The sequence below is a fragment of the Vicia villosa genome, linkage group LG1 (assembly GCF_029867415.1).
Source record: "Vicia villosa cultivar HV-30 ecotype Madison, WI linkage group LG1, Vvil1.0, whole genome shotgun sequence".
Lineage (NCBI taxonomy): Eukaryota > Viridiplantae > Streptophyta > Magnoliopsida > Fabales > Fabaceae > Vicia > Vicia villosa.
This window is the reverse complement of record NC_081180.1, coordinates 92386203-92411859: the sequence shown is the minus strand read 5'-3', so window position 1 is coordinate 92411859 and position 25657 is coordinate 92386203. Positions and strand designations below refer to the sequence as shown.

Below are 25657 nucleotides of genomic sequence, written 5' to 3'. Positions count from 1 at the left end.
TGTTGCGGTGAGCATGAGTCGCCACCGACTTTTATTTTGTCCAATTTTAGGAAAGGTAAAAAGTACAGAAAAAGACCTTTTTAAAGAAAACGGGCTCGGGGGGTAAGTTATGAAAAGGGAAGGTGCAAGCACCCTTTTCATCCGTAGTTATCTACGGGCTCTTAATTTGCTTAGCTCATGTTTGTTTGTTTTGAGTGGAAAAGGGGCATAAGGACTTTAGCGTAAATGCGTAGCCTTAGTTTTTTGAAAGAGTAGTGAAAAGAGTTTTTGTATTTGAGCAAGCAATCTAAGAGCACTACCCTAATAGTTGGTCTTTTTCTATGCTTTTTAAAGTTCCTAGGATTATCCATACTATATAGAAGTAGGAAATCCTTTTTTATATTGGACGTACGGGTCATCGAAGGGTCATCGAGGTCGTTGAAGGCAACATGATAGAGGTACCCTTAGCAATTTCGAAGGGACGATCGTCACTTTTTCGTAGGCAACAATCGAGGGTCATCGAGGGACTTAGTGACGATTTTATATCGAGGGACCTTTGCTAATGGGTACCTCTACATTTCGAGGGACACGACCTTATAATCGAAGGCAACCAAAGAGGGGCGTACCCTAAGGGTGAGTGAGTGCATCAATCACGTGAGTTGAATTCAGTTATGTTATATTGAATTAGGTGAGCTAACGTTCAATTATTTAGTCTTTTCATACAATCCTAATTACTAGCAGTTAAATATATACAAAAAATAAAAGCGAGAAAATAAAACCTACGCTATTACATGGCTTCGGGGTGGGGATTACAATTTTCCGAGTGGGGATGAAAAATAATATTACAAACTTAAATGAAAATTAAAATGGAAATAACACGATTAAATGTACAAAATTATGTAGTTTGCAAGTGTCCACGAAATTGTTCAAGGGCTCGATGATGGTACCTCACATCAAAATGAAATGTTAATACAGATATAAATAAAATAATAAAGAAATCTCATATTAATTAATTAAGTTCTTAAAAGAGGGTTAGCTATTAACTAAAATATTCACTAAATTTTTTAAAAAAAAAAGGAAAATTAAAATCAACAAATATTGTTTTAGCATTTTTAATATATAAACGAAAAAAAAAAATAATTAAGCAAATATTTTTTTTTTTATTTTTAAGTTTTATTGTTTTTTTTTTGTTTTATCTTTATAATAGTATTACTCATGCATAAAATAAGTTGGAGTAGAAAACTTATAAATGCAGCCACGTGAGAATGTTAGTTGTTTTTTTAAAACACTAATTTCTCTTATTTTTATATATACAAAAAAAAAAGAATTGAAAGAGGACTAATGAGATCCACACAAATATTAACAACATAAGATACTTTATCTCTCAAAAGCTTCTCACTCACATATTATCAACAACACACACTCTTAAAGATTAAATTATCCAAATACGTCGTCCTTTCCCTCATAGATGACGGTGAACAGTAACAAAGTTTCTTGTACCATCTTTTTTGAAATCAACAAAATCTCTCCATCACCAAACAAAAACTTTTCATCCATTAAACCAAACTGATAATTAATAGAACAAGCATGACAACTAAGGATCTACAACCTTCGTTTGGAAGAGAAAGCTTACCGGCGGAAAACGATCACGCGTAGAGGGAGACGATGATGATGCACGCGGCAGAGAGCAATGGCCGTGCGGATTCTGTGTGGTGCTGCGGCGGCCAGAAGAGGGTGCGTGATGCGATTTGGATTTTGTCGAAGCGGTATGCGATCCTGTCACGGTGGCTGAACGGATCCGTGTGCATGGGAGATTGTTTCGTCGAGAATGGAGATTCACTGAAAAAAAAAACAACACTGTTACACCAACGTTAGTTTTTTATATTATGTCATAATTTATGATTTGTAATGGAACTTGTTAGAATGAGAGGCTGAGGTTTAATGGAGATTTGTGAAATGTGGTTTAAGGTTTTATTCTGCTGTAAGTTTGTGTTGTGAAAGGTTTATGTGATATTGATTCTGGGAAGTGCATAACCGTGACAAAGAGCCTTTTTTTTACAGTGTCGATGGTCTTTTTCTTTCTCCCCTGTCTGTCCCTCTTGTTAGCAATATGTACGCCAATATGGATTCATTTTGAAACATAGATTTAATGACATTAAATTGGTAATCAAGTCAATAATTAAGGTTTCTATTTTAATGAATTATTGTTTTGGAAAGAAAATGATCTTGTCAAGGTGTTGTTTTGGAAAGAAAAGAAATTTTGTCGTGCAGGTGTTTTTTTTGATATTTTTGTGATAAAAAATGCATAAAATAAAAATTTATAATTTCTAAAAATGCTTAAAGTTAAAAAACGAAAATTAATAAATAAAAAAAAATTTTATTTTTGTGATTTTTTTTAATAAGAAGTAAATGAAAGTAAAAAAAAAAAAAATGGGGTTCGAACCCGAGATTATGTACTCGCAAGCCTTACTCTCAAATTCTTACCAACTGGGCTATGTTAACTGTTCGACATAAAACACTAATTGAAAGTGTATGAAGCATCGGCCATCGTTTTGCTATTTATTAAAATATAAATAATTTAATAATAAACTATTATATTTTAAAATAGACTTTAAATCGAATATTTATAAAATTCAGGATGTCAATGTAAATGAACCCAAGAATTTTATAAAACTCAATTTTTTGAAATAGTTTCGAATTTTTGAAAAGTGTGGGCAAATTTTGGGGTATGACAGCTGCCCCTGTTCAATCTTCTTAAACCTGAGGATGTAGATTGGCTTGTTTGCCTATCGTAATCTGAAGGTGGAAGAGGATTGAACACTAAAATACCCAAAAATTTGCACTTGCTGGTGCAGGGAGTAGTACTATTGATGGTTTGAATGGGCTTAAAGATGCCATTAGTTGGATTGACAGAAAATTGTCTGAGATGGGCTTAAAGATGCCATCCAGGTGTGTCGAGAAGATGTATGATGGAGATGGGCTTGAAGATGCCATCTGACTTGATGTACTTAAGAGTCAGAACGTGTCGTACGTTAGACTGTTTCTGAGGAAAAGACCTAGGTTGAGTCGTACGTTAGACTGGGTCTAGCTTGCATCAGCAAATGTCTGGAAAACCGTGCGTTAGGTTGAAGAAATGAGTCGTGCGTTAGGTTGAAGGAATGAGTTGTGCGTTAGGTTGGAGGATAAGTCGTGCGTTAGACTGATCCCCTGTGTTGAGGAGTATTTGAATGTTGATCGTGTCATTACCGTTCGTAGTAGATGAATTAGATCTTTGAGAGTTGGTCGTGTCAGCACCGTTCGTAGTAACTGAATTAGACTTAGGAAATAGTTGATCGTATCCACATTGTTCGTCATGATGGAATTAGATCTCTTTAAAGGTCGATCGTGTCAGCACCGTTTGTAGTAACCGAATTAGATCTTAGAGAGATAATCGTGCCTACATCGTTCGTGATGATAGAATTAGATTCTCTTGTCGTGTCAGTACCGTTCGTAGTAACTGAATTAGACTGGGAAGGTCAATGATCGTGTCTACACCGTTCGTGATGATAGAATTAGATCTCTGGGAGTTGACCGTGTCAGTACCGTTTGTAGTAACTGAATTAGATCTTTGAAAATGATCGTGTCATTACCGTTCGTGGTAAATGAATTAGATCTTTGAGCGTTGACCGTGTCAGTACCGTTCGTAGTAACTGAATTAGATCTTTGAAAGTGATCGTGTCATTACCGTTCGTGGTAAATGAATTAGATCTTCGAGCGTTGACCGTGTCAGTACTATTCGTAGTAGCTGAATTAGATCTTGGAAAGTTGGAGATTTCGTTCATTTGTCTGTGCCTGTATCCTGCAATAGGTATAGTTATGCAATGTCATGATGCATGTATTATGTAATGAGTCCCTCAGAATAAAAGAGAAACTTTGTATGTTATGGATGAATTCATTATGAGGTAATGTATGCAATGTATGAATATGTTTATGCCATATGATATGTGAATATGATTTATGTTGTCTTTATTGAGAAAATAAATCTCTATGCCTTTGTGGTTTTGATGTCTGATCTTGTTTTGAAGATGCTCAGCTGGGAATTTATGATTCTTGCTTGGGGATAACCAGTAACTTGATGTACCCTGACTGGAGATAAAGATATTAGTAAGCCATGTTGGAGAAGAGCAACGTGTCGGAGAACCGGTGGTGTTGAAGATGTAAACTCTAGTGGGGAGCCATGTCTTTGTCGGGACGAGTATGTTCAAAGATATCTTCTTTGAGGATTACTCCGTGGGGATATGATCTTGTGAACCCGGCTCTGTGGGGAGACATGGGTGTCTTGAAAATTGCCCCCAGTATTGTAGTAACTACCATTCGATTTAGGACACCCTACTGAGTATTGATCAAGCTGTCAAACTGGACTTGCATAGATTTGCCCCAGTTAGTAGGGACTTCGGAAAGATTCGCCTCGCGAGGACTTTATGAGATGTGCACTATGGGCGTCATGCCCCTCGTAATCATTGGCCCAGGACAATGCCCCATGTTGATTGGAAATAGACTAAGATTTACTTGGATACATGCCCCTGATTGTTTTTTGCATCTTTGAGAGATTCTCGGAATCTTGACTTGATTGCCCCTGATGAATGAGATATGTCATGCCCCTTGTATATACAAGCTTTTGACTGACTGAGTCGGGCGTACGAGACGTCTCTGCAGCTTTATCTGTCGGGGGACTTTCTGATATTCGTGCTATCATAAGCAACATGCCCCTGTATCATGAACTTAGGAATCATGCCTCTGGTTGATCAGGGTTGGAGGTAATTCTAGTTGTGCTTGGGTGAAGGCTCCTGGTAATTTCAGCAGTTTTGAGAGATCCTTTGAATCTTGGCTTGATTGCCCCGAATATCTGAACGCTTAGTCCATGGGGTATTTCAACCGTTTTTGTGACCCTGAGGGTGATTATAATTTGAGATGTTCATGCTCGAACTCAACGGAGTTCCGAAGACAACTTGTCCTTTGAAAGGATTAAAATTTTCATTTACAGTTCGTGATGGAAGTTTTCCTGGTGTCAAGTACTTGTTCATATGCAAAGAATGTTTAGTATGAGAAATATAAATCTAATGCAAAGTTCATGTTTGTCTTGAAATATTTTTTTTTGAAAGGATGTCAAAACATCGATTTTTGTGAAAAGTGGCGTGATACCAACTCAAATGTTTTAGCAAAACTCCTAGGAGTCGGTTTACCGTTTTCTCGTTATAGTATGCTTTCGAATTAACCCTGCTTCAATCAGGACTTTTGAGGGTTGTAACGTGGCCAGGTTACGGTTTTAGAAGAAAGGATTTTTAGGCTCAAAAATTTATTGGTGCCCACCCCCTTCGTAATGTTCTCCAACCTAAGTTCAGTTAATTCGATGCGAGCATTCATCCTTCAAGAGGAGTTTGAGATGATTGAGGACTCAATGAGGTCTTTGGACATGGCAGTCATTTTACCTTTCGTATTTTATGTTTGATCACACGACTTGTTCTTTGAATTTATAGTCACACGACTTTGCCCATTTTGTTGAGGATTTTTCTTTTCTTTTTTTTTTAACATTTCCCTAACTTTTGCCTGGACAAATTCTTTTGAATTTTGGGTTTGAAGTCCAGCGGGATGCCCTAACTTTTGCCTAAGTCATATGTTTTCAATTTATTGACTTAGCGGGCTTTCTTTTCTCTTTTTTTTTTTTTTTTTATTCGTTCTTTTTTGAACAAGTCGTATGATCCTGACACGTCTTCAATTTGTTGGAAAGATTGTAACTGCCTCATTTCTTGGTCGACGAGGGATAGTCGTTGTTGCATTGTCATATTTTGACCTCCTGTTGCGAGAGATGACCATTGCGGTCTCGACTTTTCCTCAACCTTTTTGAAAGATAGCCATTATTGTATCCTTAGATTCGTGTTCCTGATGAATTTTGAATGCTCAATCAAATTAACTGAATACTACCCTGCCCCTGGGTTAAATGTGAGGTTTTTTCGTATAGAAAAGAAACTCCTACTTCAAGGCTCAAATGGGTTGACAAGGGATTAACTTCCTTATATCTCCAGTGTTTGGGAATTTGAAACAATGCCTGTACATCATCAACAGGGTTTTACTCGAAAGCACACCATTTGAGATTATTTGTATTATGTGTTCGTCATTCTCCCTTCGGAGTCATCATGCTTTATCACTGAGAGTTTGGTATCACAAGCAAATAAAAACATATTAGAGCGAGAGCGAATGAATTTTTTCAAGACAAACATATCCAATGCATTGTTATTATAGTTCAAAAACAAACAAGTATTGCATATAGACAGTATTGAACAAGAACAAGAAAGATTACGCATGAAAATGCATGAGAAATTACGAATTGCCAACATTGAGGAGATTTTCTCCGTATGGACTTATTGCTTCAGAAGGTCCATTGAGTCGAAGGAGAACTTCAAATCTGGCCTGCAGGTGTGAATATGATAGCCTTTGCATCAATCAGGTGTTATACCTTATCTCGGACTGGTTGGCAATTATCGATCGACTGACCAAGTTCCCCAGAGAGGAAACCAAACCAAGCGTTCGTATCTGAACTACAGATTACTTCTAAGAAGAAGATTCTGACGATGCCACAAAGGAGTTGTAAGTATCAAGCTTTAGGGATTTGAGGCAGAAAATGAGAAGCCCGTTGTCTGGAAACCTGTTATGCAATGATATGTATGCAAATGCATATGCAATGTCTGCAACATTAAGAATGAATTTGGTTGCAGCTTTTTCTGAAGAACTTTGACTTTTCATCTTTGAATGTCCTTCTATAAGAATCAAGCTCACCATATCCAGTGGGTCATAGCCTCTGATTCGGGATACCTGTACTTCTGAATTTGAAGGTATATGGCTAAAGGGAAGTGAATCCTCTTGCCCCTTGATAGGAACTGTACCTTTGAGTTTGAGGATGCATGGCCAGAGGAAAATAAATCCTCTTGCCCCTTGATAGGAATTTGGCTCTCGAGGATGGCACCTGGAATTGCGCGCCCTAAATACTTGAGATCCTTGAAAAAGGTTAGTTAGGTAAAGAGTTCAAGTTGTTAGCGTACACAAAAATCCTGCAAGGAAACCAAACGGTTAGGGTATAAACAAATCCAAACGGTTAGTGTATAAACAAATCCTGCAAGGAAACCAAACAGTTAGATGATGAATACAAACAAGTCACACAAGTAGCCTTAGGTTTAAAGGCTTGCATGAAGTTCAAAGGTAAGTACCCTCCCCACTGAAGTTTAGTTGGTTCAACCTGTCCTAGATAAAGATCGGGTTCTAGGGTGCTCATATCCTTGATCTTTCTCGTGGGCATTGTCTCAACATAGCACTCAATCGGCCAGCCAAAAGCATCCCTTGAGTCCAATCTCAATGAGTGTAGCATCGAGTATCAACCGGCTTCAGTCAGGAATCCAAAGCCAGCTATCTCGCTACTTCCTATAGGCCAAAGTCAAGTTCAACTAAGGTTCTAAGGGCGAATTAGTGCTTGTGACACCACGCGGTAGCCAAATGTCTCCTCGATCATATTCAAGGGCCATCAGGACAAACCAAAGCGTCGCACTAACGGTGGCCACCAGTTCAACCATAACGATACATGTCGTACAGTTTCCCTGGTCTCATGCCACATACTTAAGGTACACTAGATCCGGGTGTAGGACCTTTCACACAATAACAAACCCAAGCAATTCCCTTAAAAATAAAGCATACAAACAAACAATTAAAAACATTTATAATGAACTAAGCCCTAAGGTAAACCCCTCTTAAAGAGTCCCCAGCAGAGTCGCCAGTTCTGTAACTCGGTGAACTGACTTTTATTTTTTATAAGCAACAATGTTGCGGTGAGCATGAGTCGCCACCGACTTTTATTTTGTCCAATTTTAGGAAAGGTAAAAAGTACAGAAAAAGACCTTTTTAAAGAAAACGGGCTCGGGGGGTAAGTTATGAAAAGGGAAGGTGCAAGCACCCTTTTCATCCGTAGTTATCTACGGGCTCTTAATTTGCTTAGCTCATGTTTGTTTGTTTTGAGTGGAAAAGGGGCATAAGGACTTTAGCGTAAATGCGTAGCCTTAGTTTTTTGAAAGAGTAGTGAAAAGAGTTTTTGTATTTGAGCAAGCAATCTAAGAGCACTACCCTAATAGTTGGTCTTTTTCTATGCTTTTTAAAGTTCCTAGGATTATCCATACTATATAGAAGTAGGAAATCCTTTTTTATATTGGACGTACGGGTCATCGAAGGGTCATCGAGGTCGTTGAAGGCAACATGATAGAGGTACCCTTAGCAATTTCGAAGGGACGATCGTCACTTTTTCGTAGGCAACAATCGAGGGTCATCGAGGGACTTAGTGACGATTTTATATCGAGGGACCTTTGCTAATGGGTACCTCTACATTTCGAGGGACACGACCTTATAATCGAAGGCAACCAAAGAGGGGCGTACCCTAAGGGTGAGTGAGTGCATCAATCACGTGAGTTGAATTCAGTTATGTTATATTGAATTAGGTGAGCTAACGTTCAATTATTTAGTCTTTTCATACAATCCTAATTACTAGCAGTTAAATATATACAAAAAATAAAAGCGAGAAAATAAAACCTACGCTATTACATGGCTTCGGGGTGGGGATTACAATTTTCCGAGTGGGGATGAAAAATAATATTACAAACTTAAATGAAAATTAAAATGGAAATAACACGATTAAATGTACAAAATTATGTAGTTTGCAAGTGTCCACGAAATTGTTCAAGGGCTCGATGATGGTACCTCACATCAAAATGAAATGTTAATACAGATATAAATAAAATAATAAAGAAATCTCATATTAATTAATTAAGTTCTTAAAAGAGGGTTAGCTATTAACTAAAATATTCACTAAATTTTTTAAAAAAAAAAGGAAAATTAAAATCAACAAATATTGTTTTAGCATTTTTAATATATAAACGAAAAAAAAAATAATTAAGCAAATATTTTTTTTTTTATTTTTAAGTTTTATTGTTTTTTTTTTGTTTTATCTTTATAATAGTATTACTCATGCATAAAATAAGTTGGAGTAGAAAACTTATAAATGCAGCCACGTGAGAATGTTAGTTGTTTTTTTAAAACACTAATTTCTCTTATTTTTATATATACAAAAAAAAAAGAATTGAAAGAGGACTAATGAGATCCACACAAATATTAACAACATAAGATACTTTATCTCTCAAAAGCTTCTCACTCACATATTATCAACAACACACACTCTTAAAGATTAAATTATCCAAATACGTCGTCCTTTCCCTCATAGATGACGGTGAACAGTAACAAAGTTTCTTGTACCATCTTTTTTGAAATCAACAAAATCTCTCCATCACCAAACAAAAACTTTTCATCCATTAAACCAAACTGATAATTAATAGAACAAGCATGACAACTAAGGATCTACAACCTTCGTTTGGAAGAGAAAGCTTACCGGCGGAAAACGATCACGCGTAGAGGGAGACGATGATGATGCACGCGGCAGAGAGCAATGGCCGTGCGGATTCTGTGTGGTGCTGCGGCGGCCAGAAGAGGGTGCGTGATGCGATTTGGATTTTGTCGAAGCGGTATGCGATCCTGTCACGGTGGCTGAACGGATCCGTGTGCATGGGAGATTGTTTCGTCGAGAATGGAGATTCACTGAAAAAAAAAACAACACTGTTACACCAACGTTAGTTTTTTATATTATGTCATAATTTATGATTTGTAATGGAACTTGTTAGAATGAGAGGCTGAGGTTTAATGGAGATTTGTGAAATGTGGTTTAAGGTTTTATTCTGCTGTAAGTTTGTGTTGTGAAAGGTTTATGTGATATTGATTCTGGGAAGTGCATAACCGTGACAAAGAGCCTTTTTTTTACAGTGTCGATGGTCTTTTTCTTTCTCCCCTGTCTGTCCCTCTTGTTAGCAATATGTACGCCAATATGGATTCATTTTGAAACATAGATTTAATGACATTAAATTGGTAATCAAGTCAATAATTAAGGTTTCTATTTTAATGAATTATTGTTTTGGAAAGAAAATGATCTTGTCAAGGTGTTGTTTTGGAAAGAAAAGAAATTTTGTCGTGCAGGTGTTTTTTTTGATATTTTTGTGATAAAAAATGCATAAAATAAAAATTTATAATTTCTAAAAATGCTTAAAGTTAAAAAACGAAAATTAATAAATAAAAAAAAATTTTATTTTTGTGATTTTTTTTAATAAGAAGTAAATGAAAGTAAAAAAAAAAAAAATGGGGTTCGAACCCGAGATTATGTACTCGCAAGCCTTACTCTCAAATTCTTACCAACTGGGCTATGTTAACTGTTCGACATAAAACACTAATTGAAAGTGTATGAAGCATCGGCCATCGTTTTGCTATTTATTAAAATATAAATAATTTAATAATAAACTATTATATTTTAAAATAGACTTTAAATCGAATATTTATAAAATTCAGGATGTCAATGTAAATGAACCCAAGAATTTTATAAAACTCAATTTTTTGAAATAGTTTCGAATTTTTGAAAAGTGTGGGCAAATTTTGGGGTATGACACACGCCTCTTTAAACCTGATGATTAAGATCATAGGTCTGAATCGCTGAAAAACCTACGAGAGATTCCTACATGCAACTACAAGAGATCTAAAAGGAAAAATTTATTCGCCCGCTCCCTACACAAAGTCCACGCATGATCTTCAGGAAAAGATCCATCTCTCACAAAGACAGGTTAAGGGTACGGAAACATTCCCCCCCACCACCACCAAAGTACGTTCTTCTAGAGAAGGGATATTTCATGACAAATAAGAAAAACAAGTAAAAAGGTGATAAGAATTTACCTGGAGAATGAACGATGAAGGAGGAAAAAGGTTCGTTTCTCAGAAAGACTTCGCCTGAGGACCAACTATGATGGTTGGTGAGGAAGAGGGAAGAGTCTAAAACATTTGGAATCCCTAAACCAAGGTTTAAAGAAGTTAATAAAGGTATGAAGCTGAAGCACATTTCCTAATAAAAAACCATCATTACTAAACACATGTCAAAAAGACAAACCCTTCACTAGTCTTGAAAACCCACAAACGCACACCAGCTCAATTTCGACTCTTGAGTAAGGAGGATTCTCTGATTTTCCAGAGCGGCCCAAGACCAGCCTTTGGGGAACCAAACTATTCGTCCCTATGGAACTCTATATTGGGAGCTTGTACATATTTGAGGAGTTTGGGCCGGCCTAGCAAGTCGGCACCTAATGAATAAAAACAGAGCTGTCCCAAGGGGACTATTGGCCCAACTCGGCAAAAACACATGGCCGAAATGAACACTCAACTCGGATGCGGACTTCCCGTCCAACTGTAGACGGAACCTGCAAGTCGGCACATAAGGTGTTACGAATGGACCTTATGTATCCCATCCAAGCAAGTCATAACCGTCGAGCGCAAACCAGAAGGCCCCGCCGTTATGGGGGTTATGACTCTTTAAAACAAAACGGCGGGAGTAACGACAGTTTGCTCATTATGGAGGGAATCCAAGGTTCCTCCATCAATAAGAGCAATTATGGCTCCAACATCTATAAATAGGGCTCCCAATCGAGGGATAAGCAAGACACATATTTTCTTGAGCTCGCATCAACGGTGCTGCTCAAATCCCTAAAGCAATTCACTACAAACTCCTGTGTGACCTCACCGAAATCTTCTTCCGGGAGGTAATCAAAAGTGTTCTACCGGAATAGTTTCTAATGAACTTAATGAACATGCTTAAAAACAAGTTATATATATATATATATATATATATATATATATATATATATAGAGTCATGGAAGGAATTAAGTGAAAAGTTTTAGACTAGTTGAAAACGATTATTGTAAGTGTATGACTTGTGTTTGAGAAGAAACATTTCTAATTAAATGTAAGTTTAACAAAATAAGAAACATTTCTAAATTAGAGATAAAAGTTGAAGATTAAATTATATTGCAAGTTACACGATTTAAATATTTTTAGGTCTATAGTACAAAATTATGGAGAATTAGAAGAAGTCGTAAACAAGTTTGTTAGGAAAAGAATCATAGAGGGAGAAACTCCAACCTCCCTCTAACCTTTAAACATAAAACTCTTCCCAGGTATGCATACTTCAAAAGTCTATCTATAGTTTAAAGCAGATAAGTAGGCAATGGTACTCCAAACTTTCCTCTTTTTTAATTTCTTTGGGATACTATAAGATGATAATTCCCTATATACCAAGACAAATAAGGATAGTTTTGCTTCAATGCTTGTCTATGTAGATGACATAGTTTTAGATGGGAATTCCATTAAAAAAATAAGTTTGTTAAAGGTGTTCTTGACCAGAAATTCAAAATTAAGGACCTTGGTCAATTGAGGTTAATCTTAGGCTTTGAAATCACCAGGTCTAGCAAAGGCATTTTTTTGAATCAAAGGAAATACAATCTTGAGTTGTTGGAATAAATAGGTTTCCTTGCTAGCAAACCTTCTTATATTCCTTTTGATCCCACATTGAAATTGTCCACTACAGATGGATAGGAATTGCAGGATCCTTCTTCCTATAGAAAGCTAATTGGAAAGTTGTTCTACTTAACCAACATTAGACCTAACATTTCATATGTTGTGCAACAGTTGAGCCAATATGTCTCTCATCCCTTACTTCCACATTACCAAGCAGCCACCAAGGTTCTAAGGTATCTCAAGCTTTTCTCAACTAAAGGTATATGGTTTTCCTTTTTCAGTGCTTTAAAGCTCTATGGATTTGCAGATTTTGACTGGGTACGATACCCTAATACTAGGACATCCATCAATGGCATTTGTGTTATCCTTGGTTACTCTCTTCTTTGTTGGAAATCAAAGAAACAAAACACAATCTCTAGATCCTCTACTAAAATGAATACATGGCTTTGGCATCTTTGACCTGTGAATTTCAATGGCTGGAATACTTGTTCAACGATTTCACAATATCTTTCTCTCATCCTGATTCTATATACTGTGATAGCAACTCAACTATTTATTTGGCTTACAACCCAGCTTATTATGAGCGGGGCAAGCACATAGAGTTAGACTGTCATGTGATTCGCAAAAAGATTCAATCTAAGCTCATTCATCTGCTTCATATGTGCACCCCTGCCCAACTTGCAGACTTGTTTACCAAACCCTTGCACTCTCCGGCTCTAAACTCAATTCTAGTCAAGTTAGGACTTTGTAGTATCCATAGTCCAACTTAAGGAGGGATATTAGCTTAATACATTAGTTCAGTTAGCTTATTTAATCATTTCTCATTAAGCTTAAGCTAATACGGTTGGTTAGATGTATTAGAGTAATCCATCCAATCACCTTTCGTCGGTTGCCAATAAACTCCTCGTCGTAGTTCCGGGAAACTATATTCTTATTCAATTCTAAGCTCTTGAAGTAGATCTACATCTTGGATTCAATATTTTTATTATGTTTTGTTAATTTTTTCTGAAACAAGCAAAACAATGAATTTCATTAATCATTTGTAATTGTAGAAATTAATTTAGAATAAAATAATCGTTTGTAATGATAGCTATTTATGTCAAAAAGGTTTTTTACTTTATTTTTAATCTTATGGTAGTTTGTTCAGAGAAAATAATGGAGATTTCGTGTATACCTTTGTTGGGCGGGTGGATTGTAATTTTTCTTTCTAGGTTGAGCTTTTGGAGTGAATAAGGCTTAGGCCACTAACATTGCTTGTCAATTTGGTTGGTTAAAGATATGGTTGAAAATCGATTCCTCTATTGTTCTGCTAGCTATGCAAAACTATCTCATTGTGCCTTAGAACCTCTGCATTAATTGATTGAATTGTAAAGCCAAGATTAAAAATATGCAATTCTAAATCTCTCATATTTATTGTGAATGCAACCATTACGCTGGCAAGCTGACATCTGTTGCATTGTCCTCCTCTCAGCCTTTACTTTGAGACTCGATTCCGACATTCCTCGTTTCTCCTCCCATACTGTATGCCTATCAATAGATTTTGTAACTCTTAAAAAGAGGGTTTAGGTTTAGCTTCCTGTTCTTGCCTGTACTTTTTCTTTTTTGGAATGCAAGGTTCTTGTTATTTAAAAAAAATATAACTATTTTAAAGATATTTTAAAAAGAATTGTATTCGAATCTAAAATATTTAATTAAAATTTAATTGTCTTAAGTTTTTTTATAATGAGAATATATTTGTTTATTTTATATGTTAAAAAAAATATTTAAATCTAAAGAATTCGTCTTATATACTTATATACATATAAATATTTTGTATCTAAATTGTAATATTTTGATATGCTTATAACAATTTTTTTTTAATTGTTTGAAGAAAAGTAAATCTTATTTAAAGAAATATTTAAGTAAAAAGATTTAATATATTTGCGTATTTAGAATTGTATTCGAATCTAAAATATTTAGTTAAAATTAAGTTTTTTTATAATGAGAATATATTTGTTTATTTTATATGTTAAAAAAATATTTAAATCTGAAGAATTCGTCTTATATACATATAAATATTTTTGCATCTAAATTGTAATATTTTGATATGCTTATAACAACTTTTTTTAATCATTTGAAACATAAAGATGCTTGTTTAGAAATGGTCGTTTTGCGGGAATATTACTCATCCCAATTACTCTTTTTACGAGTTTTGTAAAGATGCTATATTTTTTCTCTCGTAATTGTAATTTGGTCGGTAATCTTTCTGATAGGAAGCTATCCTACCAAAACTATCAATTTAGGGTTCAACAATAAAAAGAGAAAGACATTAAAATAAACTAAGGAAATAGAGATAAAAATAACTTTGATTTCTTTGATTATTCCTTCCATCTCTCAATGAGAGTACATATATAATAGTACTAGTGGGTAGTAACATAAAGACCTAATGGCTAAAAAGCCCATCTAATTAATAATTGAAATAAAGGCCCAACTATGATAAATTTCCCTTTTAACTTAATAGTCTAAAAATAACTTCATATTCTATCATTACTCACACCTTCAAAAACAACCTTGTCCTCAAGGTTGTACAAAATAACTGTAGAACCAAAAAGTCCCCTAAAGTAACCTCAAGGGATTCAAGAATCCTACAAGTGCTCCATTTCACCCAGAGAAACTTCTCAATTTGAAGGATAAGGAGCATTTGGCATTGAAAAATGCAGCAAGCACATTTGTTAAAATCAAACACAATGGTGCTAGCTTTATTAGAAAGATGCAGACTGTTTGATCCCTTTTCATCCATTAATTTGAAAACTTCTTCAAAAAGTAGTAAATCACTTGAAAGAGTGGAAGCAAAAGACCATCCATGAAATTTGTTGAAGAGGCACTCAATCCAAGCAAAATAAGTTCTTATGTCCATCTTTAACCAATAATCAATCTTAAAGGACAAGAAAGTTTCCACAAGTCCAAGTCTCTGAGGTTGAATGAAACCAATAATTGCTTTCTGTCTTGTATCAGTAAAATGCTTTTCTAACATAGCATAATCTCTAAGGTAGATATGCCAAAGAAACTCACACCTAGAATTCCAGTATTGTCCATTTGTTTTTCTCACATGACAAATTAACACATATAACTTATATTCACGTTGAAACAATTCAACATTAATATCCTCACCAATAGAATTTATATTATTATGAAAGACTAACAACTTTAACTCTTCAAAAGATAACTCTAATGCATTTTTTTTCACGTAGACATAATTAAGATCAACAGCAGAAATTCCAGTCACAGTATCAAAGCTCTTAACATCAATTGTTTCACTATTCTGTTTGGAAAGCTCACTAGCCTCAGACAAACTTTTGAAGAAACGCAGCCCACACCGTTTGTGGTTAATAATGTATGGTGAAGGTGAGAACGAAGAAGGCGAATCTGCAACAGGAACTAATTCTACTTCAGGTGTGATATAACTTGTTGGTTTCACCGGAGGACGTGGAACTTTCTTTTTCATAGCTAACTCACTAGCAGACCTCACAAGTTTTTGAGATATATGTACAGGCATTTTAGCAAATAGGTGGTGGGAAGCATAAGAGAATACAATGTTTTTTGATTCACTTGTTCCACAACACAAAAGCCCAACAACAACACTATGTATTAATGTTTTAATAAGACAAGCAATCAGCACAGGAAAAATTACATGAGCAACAATGAATTTATCTCTAGTTGATTCTTTCCATAATTTTGTCAACATTTCAGGATCAAATGAGATTTCATAATTAAGGATGGTAAGCAATTGATATATAACTGAGATGCTAAGTGAAGGTTGTTGAGAATTGCCAAAATTGTTTACCTTGAAAAGAGGTTGTGGAGAAGCAACAGAATTGTTGATGTCGAAGTTAAGATCTGGTGGCTTTGGAGGAATCATGAAATCCTCACTACTGTAAAAATATTTATCCTTGAAATGAGGCTTGATTGGAGGAATCATTTCAATGATTTTAGCCGTGGTCAGAGGTGCTAATGGAGAAGGCAACTGAATATGTGACTGCTTCATAGTGGGTGTCGGGTAATTGCAGTTTTGAGTCAAATTGGCGATTCGACCTAACTTGTCGGAACGAGAGATTTTCTTTCTTGAACTGGGATCTGGGGGTTTTGGTAGAATCTCCATAAAACCCAAATATGGTGGTTTTGGATACAGAGGACTCGGAGCATGATTGTTGACCTTGTTGTCTTTCCTCGCAACAATGACGCCTCTACGTTGTTCATGAATGGAGCCCGCAATTTCAAGTGGTACAACCTCCACTTCTACCATTGATGGTAAAGGGTGCTCCAAAAGTGTCTCAAGAACGGAAGTTTGGTATACTGGAATTGTTGAAATGGAATCTTCCGAATGCAAGAGCTGAAGTTCCTGGCGTGTTGCTTCAAAGGAAATGGGTTGTTTATGCGGTAGCTCTGTTTCGCCATCATTTAGATTGGGTTGCTGCATTTGTTTTCTGAACAGATCTGGTGATTCACAACTTTTCCCTTTCAAGAATGACGATTCTTGAACCATTTCTTCTTCATTCTGCTCGACAGAATCATTGGTTGAATAAAAGGAATTCGTTGATTCATATGGTGGTTCCTCTTCTTCATCATCCAACGGTAAAATGGGCCTCCATTCGGGCTTGAAACGCCATAATAGTGCTGTTGTAAATATATCCCAATTATATCTACGATGAACACGACACCACCATATCCACCATGTGAAAGCAGAACCTCTTAATGCTCCAATAACTTTCAAAACCTTCAATGACTCCGGTGTTTCATGCTCCTTGAAAAATTTCTCAACACAAAGAATCCACCAATAGACATCTTCTTCTCCATTAAACAATAATATTGTCATGAATTTAAGCGGAAATGAGATCGAAAATGAAAGCACCAATTGATAGGAAGAAATTCCTACCAAGACAATAAGATTAGGGTTTCAACAATAAAAAGAGAAAGACATTAAAATAAACTAAGGAAATAGAGATAAAAATAACTTTGATTTCTTTGATTATTCCTTCCATCTCTCAATGAGAGTACATATATAATAGTACTAGTGGGTAGTAACATAAAGACCTAATGGCTAAAAAGCCCATCTAATTAATAATTGAAATAAAGGCCCAACTATGATAAATTTCCCTTTTAACTTAATAGTCTAAAAATAACTTCATATTCTATCACTTTCCTTCTTCCATTAATGATATCTTGCTTAAAAAAAATTGTTTGAAGAAAAGTAAATCTTATTTAAACTTAAAATTAGTAACAACTTTTTTTAATTGTTTGAAGAAAAGTAAATCTTATTTAAATTTAAAATTGGTATGATTTATTTTTTTTGCTTTTGCACCAGTTCTGACCTATATAACAACTTAAAATTAGTAACAACTTTTTTTAATTGTTTGAAGAAAAGTAAATCTTATTTAAATTTAAAATTGGTATGATTTATTTTTTTTGCTTTTGCACCAGTTCCGACCTATATAACAGATTGCCTAATTCAGCCCGTGATAGGGAGACACGTGCACTGGCCAAGCGTTGTTTCTGCCAGGAATCTAACTCGGTATTCCTCGAATGTCATCCTTTGCAGAGACTCGTTTGTCACTCAAGTCCAAACACTTGGTATGATTTGATCAACGCAAAGTTAATATTTTAAAATATTCTCTAAAATTGCAAAGTGCTAATAGATGAATGAAAATATTTAGATTTAAATAGTTTTTTATTTCTATAGTTGACGTGTTTTTTTAATTTTTTTATTCCTATAAATTGACGCGTTTTTTAATTTTTGTTTTGTATTTTATTTTGAAACAAGTCCTTAGATGTAATATTTTCAAACCTGGATTGGTCAACGACCCAATCATGCTCTTGAGTTACTAGATTACAATCGGACCAATGAGTCAACAGGGACTCTTCTCAAATATATATATCAAAGTAGTTTTTTTATAATCTTTTGGACACATTAAAAAAATCTCTATAGGAAAGAAAACAATTGACAAGATGATAGCTAGGAGAGAGGGAGGGGAAGGGGAACACAAAGGAAAATGAGGAAGAAAGACAAAGATCATGTGGACGCTCAAACTTTAACAAATAAATCTTAGTCAATATTTTATTTTTAGACTTTTTTATTATTAAGTCTAATATATACTTTTCAAGTCTAATATTTCCATTCAAGTCCACAATTTTTTTTATCAATTATTATAAAAACCATTACTAATTTATTTTAATTTTTTTAAGTAATCAATTATTACCAAAAACATAACATTTTGCATTGGCAATTTTTTTTCCACATTAGTGTTCACTTATTTTTTAGATGGCACTTAAGAAAAGTTTAGTCAAGATGTCATCAGAGACTATCAAATGTAAAATGTGATAAATGCAAGGGGTTAAAATCAATCAATTAAAATATGGAAGCCATAATCAAATAATTAAAAAATTTGAGAGGTCAGAACTGCATTTAAGTCAAATATTTGTATACTTTTCAATTAAAAATAACTGTAATAATATAATATTTATAATTATTTCTTAAATAAGAAAATTTTACATAAGTCATTGGTGTGTCCTTTTAACTTTAAAATGACAACGGTATTTTTTTAGAAGAAGAAAAATTGGACAAAATTAGTCTTCTTTTTATTAAGTAGTATAGTGGCTAGAATTCAGACTTTGAACTTTTTAAATTTTATTTTTATTCTTGTTAGTATAGAATGCGCTGCAGAATGGCTTCTCTAACATTCTCCGTGATCAAGTCTTATTGTTATATGTCAGATTTACCATTGCGCCTTTCAACCTATTATTCTCTGCTCTTAACTTGTCATTTTCCAACCTAAGCATCATGTTCGCATGTCTTTCTAATTGAATCTGTTTCAAGAAAGAAATAAAAAAAAGTTAATTGTAACAATATCTTTATATCAAATTATAAATATAAAAAAATTAGAAAATTTCTTTGGCCACCTCCCTATGGGGGTCACCCCCAGCGAAAATACCAAAATACCCCTGCTTCGGAAGTTCATTTCCGAAAGCGTTTCTTTTTTGAAAAAATTGACTTATTTCGGAAGTTCATTTCCGAAAACATTATTTCGGAAGTGAACTTCCGAAATACTGCGATTTCTGCATATTTATCAAAACACTCCCCCTCCCCCAATCATTTACCCTAAATCAAAACAAAAAGTGGCAAAGGCGAAAATTTGTGCAAACAGAATTCCAAAGCTGCATCAAGGCTCCAATCACACTGCTAAACAACATTCAAAAGCCCTCAATCCTAACACTTTGTAAGTTTTGAAATTTTTAGATATATTATTGAAATGCATGTTATTTAGGGTTTTAATTGCATAAATGATATATGGTTAGGTTGTTAGTAGTATTTAGGTTGTTTAGAAGCATTTTGATTTGGTTTGAAGTTTGGTTTAGGGGTCTGCCATGGAAGTTGCAGAAAAGTGCATCGCAGGGGTGTTTCGGAAGTTCATTTCCGAAAACACCTCTCTCCCAGTTTTCGGAAATGAACTTCCGAATTGTATCAGAAGTTCAAATTTTTTTGTTTTTTATTTTGTCTCGCATATTAATCGATTTCAACTATTTACAGGAACATGTCAGACAACCAACAAGCACGCAGGACTGCGTCTTCTAAAGAGGGCGCTAAGGGAAGAAAGGGTTCTTCAAAGAAGGAGGTGAAAGAGGTGAAGGAGGTGAAGGAGGTGAAGGAGAAGAAGAAGCTTTTGACTGGTTCTGCTTCTCGTCCCCTGGGAGTCCATGGCTCGGACGCGCAGGCTCAGCCTTCAGGCGTGATCAACGCTGATGGTTCTGATACTGAGTGGGATGAAGATTGGTATAATTATCTTCATTCGGAGGAGTTCGCTCGTCGAGAAGAATAACATGTTTTTATTTTGTTTGATGTGTATTTTGTAACGCTCGTCGGGCAGAATAACATGTTTTTGTTTTGTTTGACGTGTTTTGTTTTGTTTTGTTCGAATTTCGGATTGTATCGCACAATGTTTTTGTATTGGATTTATCATGTTAATAAAAATACGTACTACTGTAAGTAACAAATGACGGAGGAGGTGTAACCGGGGTCGGAACATATGACGGAGAAGGTGGATGTTCGGAGGAAGAAGAACCGGAGGTACGTCCACCGCGAGACAAAGGAGCCAATCATTGTAAGCTATAGTTTATCATTATTATCTGGGGACGTCATTTCTAAAAAATCAAGATTAAAAATAATAAGATTTTTTTCCCAATTTTTTGTAATGACGTCCCCTGATGATAATGATAAATTATAGCTTACATTGATTGGCTCATTTGTCTCGCGGTGGACGTACCTCCGGTTCTTCTTCCTCCGGACATTCACCTCCTCCGTCATATGTTCCGGCCCCGGTTACACCTCCTCCGTCATTTGTTACTTACAGTAGTACACCTTTTGAAATTTGGAAGCCTTTTTTTCTCCCCACCACTCTCTCATCCCCACCTACCCGTGTTCAACAATATGTAACTTTAATTTTATGTAATATTATCGTTGTAATATTCACCCGATTAAATAAAGCGAATTGTTGTTGTTTTTCATTTTATTCTGTCCAGACATATTTTCGGAGGTTCATTTCCGAATTCTCCAAGGGGGGTGCGTTCGGAAATGAACTTCCGAAACACCACATTTTCTGAAAATGTAACTTTATTTCGGAGATGCATCTCCGAAATCAATATTTTATATTAAAAAACACACATTTTCGGAGATACATTTCCGAAAACACCTTTTTTAAGAAAATAAGTACAGTTTCGGAAATGAACTTCCGAAACAAAGGGTATTGTGGTAAATTCACCAGGGGTTGGCAAGAAGGTTAGGAGGTGGGTGAAGAAAATCAAAAATTAAAGTGTTCAACAAAACTTTAATGTCACAATTTGGATCGCATTTTAAGATTTTCGGTAATAAACTAAAAAAACAGCGGTGTTTGAAAGTCACCTTCATTTGAGTTCGACGATTTTGAAACCAAAATTTAACTTGTTTATTTTTCAAATCAAACCTCCTACTAAAATCTAACATTTGGTTTTCATTGGGATGAGGACACTCTCTGAAGAAACTAAAAACCCAATAAAAAGAACAACAAAATAGATCAATCACATAGAACCACATTAGTTTAAAGTTCAAACATAAAAAGGAATTGTATTTTTTATTAAAGCAAACCATACCTTTCAAACTCTCGAATTTGATTAGGAGTGGGTTTGTGATATCTCTTCTTCCTCTCTCCTTCATATTCAATCATACTAGTATCTAAACCATCACCCATAAGATCGTTCTCTCCCTGACCCTCCATGTTTCTTTGCTGTAGAAAACTGTCTCATTAGCAACATTAAAGAACAATTAAAAAAACAACCGAAGATGCACAAATCAAATCCAGTGTCAAATAAACTATAGAATAATATAAAAGCCTACCATTGAGAATAAGGTAGAAGAATTTTGCATTGAACTTAAGAAACATAATATATATGAGGAGGGATATATTTACTCCAAGAGTAATTGTTTAACACTTACTCCAAATCTTAACCATTGATTTTTATTAATCTAACGGTTTTAATTGATCATTTAATCTAATTATTTTTAGAAATATTTTTCTATATAAAACTTTAATTAAAGCCGTTGGATTAATGATAATCAATGGTTATGATTTGGAGTAAGTGTTGAACACTTACTCTTGGAGTAAATATAACCCTCCTCAATATTATATAATACTAAGTAGGGTTAATACCTATTTTCACCCCTGCCATATGGGGTGTATTTGAAAAACCCCCCTGCGAAAAAAAAAGTTGCAATTATTACCTTAACAAATTTTAAAAGTTTCAACTTGGACCTTTAGCCAGCCACATCATCAAAAAAATCTGACGTGGCAACTTTTTTTTAATTTATTATTATTATTTTAATTGCGTGGCTGGCTTATGTGGCATTATTATTATTTTTTTTATTTAATTTAATTTCATGTGGCATTTTTATTAATATTATATTATTTATTTCTTAAAATGTTAAATCTCAAAGTTTAAAAAAGTGGTCCCATGGGGTGTTAAACCCATGTACCTTAAGATCCAACTAAATCACCTTACCACTGCGCCATGGTTGGTTTTATGACTTTTGGTCCCCTTAACAAGTATATAATAGCTACTGTTTACGTTTCATTATTACTCTTTGTTAAATTACTACTTTCATTATTATATAATATTAATATTATTAGTTAATAATTATTAGTTATTAGTTAATATTTATTAGTTAATGTTAACGTTATTAAATAATTGATTTTAACTAATATTAGTTTATATTAATTTAATTTAATTTAATTTATATTTTATAATTAATACTATTTTAATTTATATTATACTGTTAACATTATTAATTAATATTTGTTTATACTAATTTAATTTAGTTTATATTTTCTAATTAATTTAGCTAATAATTATTAGTTATTAGTTAATATTTATTAGTTAATGTTAACGTTATTAAATAATTAATTTTAACTAATATTAGTTTATAAAATATAAACTAAATTAATTAATTTTAACTAATATTAGTTTATATTAATTTAATTTAATTTAATTTATATTTTATAATTAACACTATTTTAGTTTATATTATACTGTTAACATTATTAATTAATATTTGTTTATACTAATTTAATTTAGTTTATATTTTCTAATTAATATTAGTTTAATTAAATTTAATTTTTATACTAATATTTATATTTAATTTAATTTACAATTTCTAATTAATTTAATTTAAACAATTTATGTTAATATTTATATTTAATTTAATTTACAATTAACGTTATTAATTAATATTACAAAAATAGTAACAGTAAAATATAAACTAAAATAGTAATAATTATAAAAAAAATATAACGTTATTGTTTAAATTAATATAAATTGTTTAAATTAAATTAATTGAATTAAATATAACTTTAATAGTAAAATAATATTAAATAAAATAAAATAAATTAAATTAAATTAAACATAAACGTTAAATTAAATTAAACTAATATTAATTAGAAAATATAAACTAAATTAAATTAATATAATTAGTATATAATTAGTTGTATATAATTATCAATTAAATGCAAATAATTCGTAGGATACTATAAGAATAATTAAATGCAAAGACATAATAACTTGTATCTTTCAGCCTAGTGGTCAGGCGCTGCACATTGATGTGGAAGGGAGTGGGTTCAACTCCCCACCTCCAACATATTTTAATGAGAGAATTTTGAAATGTTAGGGAAATTCTTGCAACTTTTTTTTTGCAGGGGGGTTTTTCAAATGACCCCTATATACCAGGGGGAAAAATAGGTATTAACCCTACTAAGTATCATAATTTTGCATTGAACTTAAGAAGCATAATATAAAATAGTATCATAATTGAATAATATTAACGATAAGAAAACAATGGTGGAGCTGACTTACAGTGTCTATGAGAGGTTCTTCAAGTACATATTTTTTTTCCACTGTGGTTTTTATCCTCTTATATACTCCCTTAAACACACGATATATGAACCAAAATAGAACAAATTAAATTAAAAGTATTTGATCAAATTTAAATTCAATGGACCAATTTTCCCTCTCTTAATTGTTTGAACAAAATTAAATCTTATTTAAATTTAAATATGAATTTGTTAAGATTTGATCAACAGAATCAATATTTCAAAATATTTCCTAAAATTGCTAAGTGATAAAAGGAATGAAAACATTTATGATTCCCTAACATATGTCAAAGAAAGGCACCTCTTTTGAGTCAAATAAAAAGATTAAAGTTAATTCTTACCAAAATAAAAAAGAATAAGTTAATTAATTCTTTTGTAGTTATAGAAATAAATTTAAAATATTTTCAATATTTAATATAAGAAAAATGGTTATTTAGATACATTAAATAATTAATTAATTAATTAATTAATTAAATATTTGTTGCTATAGAAATTAGTTTTAAACACTTTCAATCGTTTAACATAAGAAAAGTAATTATTTAGATACGTTGAATAATTAATAAATTTATCACTTGTAGTTTTAGAAATTAATTTAAAATATTTTCAACCCTTAGTGTAAGAAAATATAATTATTTAAATACATTAAATAATCAATCATTTGTAGTAATAGAAATTAATTTTAAATATTTTCAATCCCTAAAATAAGAAAAAAAAATTATGGAGATACATTGATTAATTAATTAATAAATCATTTGTAGACATATAAATTAATTTGAAATATTTTCAATCCTTTAATAAAAGTCATTATTTAGATATATTGAATAGTTAATTAGTTAATCATTTGTAGTTATAGAAATTAATTTAAAATATTTTCAGTCCTTAAAATAAGACAAATTCATTATTTAGATACTTTGAAAAATTAATTAATTATTTAATCATTTGAAATTATACAGATTAATTTAAAATATTTTCATTCCTTAAAATAATAAAACATATCGTTATATAATATATTCAATAATTAATCATTTGTAGTTATAAAAATTAATTTAATATATTTTCATTCCTTAAAATAAGAAAAATCATTTTTTAATTCATTCACTATTCAATATATATTTAATTCATATATAGTATAAATATATTTATTGTTTACTAGTATTTGTTATTTCAATATATTTAAAAAGTTTTAAAAAATTATAATATAAGAGACTAGATTTAGAGTACTACAACTATAAGAATAATATATGAGATTTGAATATTCCCATGTCTTTTGTCTTAAGTTTCTATCATGTTTTAATCCCAATCTTCAGCGGCGGTTTTAAGGCCCTGCGAACTTGGGCACGCGCCCGGACTCAACCCTTATTTTCTTTATACTTCTCTCTATTTAATAGTTTATTTTTAGACAAAATCAGATATAAAATTAGGGACAAAATTAATAAAAATAGTATGTAAAAATTAAAACAGATGAATGATTAATGATATAAAACTTTTGCCTAGGTTGACTAAAATTTCTACTCTGTCACTGCCAATCATATCATTGATCCATCCTTTTCTCTTTTATTTGTACTATTTCTTTTTACATGACAATCAACTAGGGGGTGGCGAATCCATTAAGAAAAAATCCATTCAATTCATCCAATATATCCATCAACCAAATAATTACTTAACGGATTGGATTCAATCCATCCATTTAACTATATGGATGGATCGAATCCATCCATTTCATTTAATAAATCCAATAGATTTTTTAGTTTCATATAAAATTGTTGACTTTATTTTAAAATTTCACAATTTTTTTTTCTTT

The 25657-nt window shown here is 33.0% G+C and overlaps 1 pseudogene; it reads right to left on the bottom strand.

The window, feature by feature from the left end:
- The window catches only part of LOC131649268 (homeobox-leucine zipper protein ANTHOCYANINLESS 2-like), a 59805-nt pseudogene extending 38094 nt beyond the window's left edge, over positions 1 to 21711 (bottom strand).
- Between the last annotated feature and the right edge of the window lie 3946 nt (positions 21712 to 25657).